General features: G+C 40.5%; 1 non-coding gene across 1 annotated transcript; it reads left to right on the forward strand.

Moving 5' to 3' along the window:
• Window positions 1–1,743: 1,743 nt before the first annotated feature.
• TRNAC-ACA (transfer RNA cysteine (anticodon ACA)) lies at window positions 1,744–1,816 on the forward strand. Its single transcript has one exon. It is a non-coding gene; the product is annotated as a tRNA-Cys (tRNA).
• Window positions 1,817–2,215: the final 399 nt, after the last annotated feature.

A 2,215-nucleotide genomic window follows, 5' to 3' on the forward strand; every position in this document is an offset into this window, starting at 1 on the left:
TCTGCCATAAGGGTGGAGTCATCTTCATATCTGAAGTTATTGCTATTTCTCCCAGCAATCTTGATTCCAGCTTGTGCGTCATCCAGCCTGGCATTTTGCATGATGAACTCTGCATACAAGTTAAATAAGCAGGATGACAATATATAGCCTTGACGTACTCCTTTTCCTATTTGGATCCATGTCCAGTTCTAACTGTTGCTTCTTGACCTGCTATCATTATCATTATTGAACCCCCCTTATCATTATCATTATTGAAAACCCCGTAGACAAATTGACTAGCACAAATGAAATGTCAAGATATGTATCATCAAGGATTAAATGTTATTTTAGTAAATCTCTTTTGGTTCTATAGAAATATACAAAATCCAGATCACACAAGCCTTCTATAAAATCTGAAAACCTATACAAAACTCAGGGCAAATGTTTTCTGTAAAATCTGAAGACTAAATAGTATACTCTGGTCAGCATGCTGAAATTTAGCCAGTAGGGGGCAGTCAAGGAGTGGCTCATAGAATTCAATTTACTCTGACTCTACAAAAAGTTCTTTTAAGAATTCTTTCAAGTGAGCTTCTATAATTCTATAATATCCTGTCCAGTTATGGTATAATTTCTGGGTTCTGGATTCATGTTCCAGTTATAACCATTTTCTCCTGTAAAAGTTCTGGTTTCTTTTATTTAGGATCTGAAATATGTGCAGTATTGTTAGCTAGATCACCTTCAATTTAATATGATCTAAAATTAATTTTTTGTTCAAATTCATTGCAAGACAGAGAATGAATGTTTTCTCTGAATTGTTGAAAAATCTGACTGTAATTTAGAAATGTTAAGTGAAAGATTTATCTATAGCGTGAGTGAGCCTACACATTAATAGAAGGAATTGCCTGATAAGAAAAGATAAGTAAGCCTTCTCATGTTTACAGTCATATCAGAAAAGTCAAACTCTTGGTTTTAATTTCCCAGTTACTCAAACTACTAAATCCCCCTGAGACACAGTGGGATGGAAATGCCCTTTTGGGGAGAATTTCTGGTACTTTCAGAAGGAAATTGTATAAAAATAGGCATGTTTGCAGCATCATAGCTTCAAGTCTTTCCTAATTCACATCCAGTCTTCCCTGGAAAATGGTGAATCAGAATTAAGAACTTCAAATGAAGACAATGTGAAGTTTAGTTTTTAAAATGAGTGGAAATTCAACTTATAAAAATTTTTTCAAAAGTTATTTTCATATGTTAGTTGGCATGGAATCAAGCAACATATTGATATTCAATCAACAATATTCAATACAACAAACGTGTCAGCCTCTGTGCCCAACCCTGTTAGAATGGGATGCTGTTTACCACTTTCTGTGCCAGTGGGTCTCAAAGTGCAGTGCAGCCTCCTCCCCTCCCCCACCAACCAGCAGCATCAGCATCACCTGGGCAGCTGTCAGAAATGCAAGTCAATAATGCTGTGCAAGCGTGCCTGTACTAAATTGCTTCAGTCATGTCCAACTCTTTGTAACCCCATGGATGGGAGCCCATTAGGCTCCTCTGTCTATGGGATTCTCCATGCAAGAAGACTGGAGTGGGCTGCCAAGCCCTCCTCCAGGGGATCTTCCCCACCCAGGGATGGAATCCGTGTCTCTTAGATCTCCTGCACTGGCAGGCAGATTCTTTACCACTAGCAGACACCTGGAAAGCCCAATGCTGTGCATGGAAACCAACAATCTGTGTTTTAACAAGTGATTCTTATGGGTGCTGGGGACTTCCCTGGTGGCTCAGATGGTAAAGCGTCTGCCTACAATGCAGGAGACCCAGGTTCAATCCCTGGGTCAGGAAGATCCTCTGGAGAAGGAAATAGCAGCCCACTCCAGTACTCTTGCCTGGAAAACCCCATGGACAGAAGAGTGTGGTAGGCTACTATCCCTGGGGTCGCAAAGAGTCAGACACAACTGAGTGACTTCACTTTCCTTTCCTTATGGTGCTCAAGTTTGACACCAGAATCACTGCCCCTGGGAGACAGATCAAAATACCTGTTACAGTGGAAGAAAGAACTGGGCAGGCTTCACTCAGCTGCACTCTATTCCTATTGAGTGAACTGTAGGCAGAGAGCAGGACTTAGCTTCTTCATATCAGAGAACTCAAAGTCTTGGTTTTAATTTCCCAGTTACTCAAAATAATAAAGCCTGCTGAGACACAATGGGATGGAAACGCCCTTTTGGGGAGCACAGGCTCTTTC

This window comes from Ovis aries, chromosome 9, assembly GCF_016772045.2.
Source record: "Ovis aries strain OAR_USU_Benz2616 breed Rambouillet chromosome 9, ARS-UI_Ramb_v3.0, whole genome shotgun sequence".
Classification (NCBI taxonomy): Eukaryota; Metazoa; Chordata; class Mammalia; order Artiodactyla; family Bovidae; genus Ovis; species Ovis aries.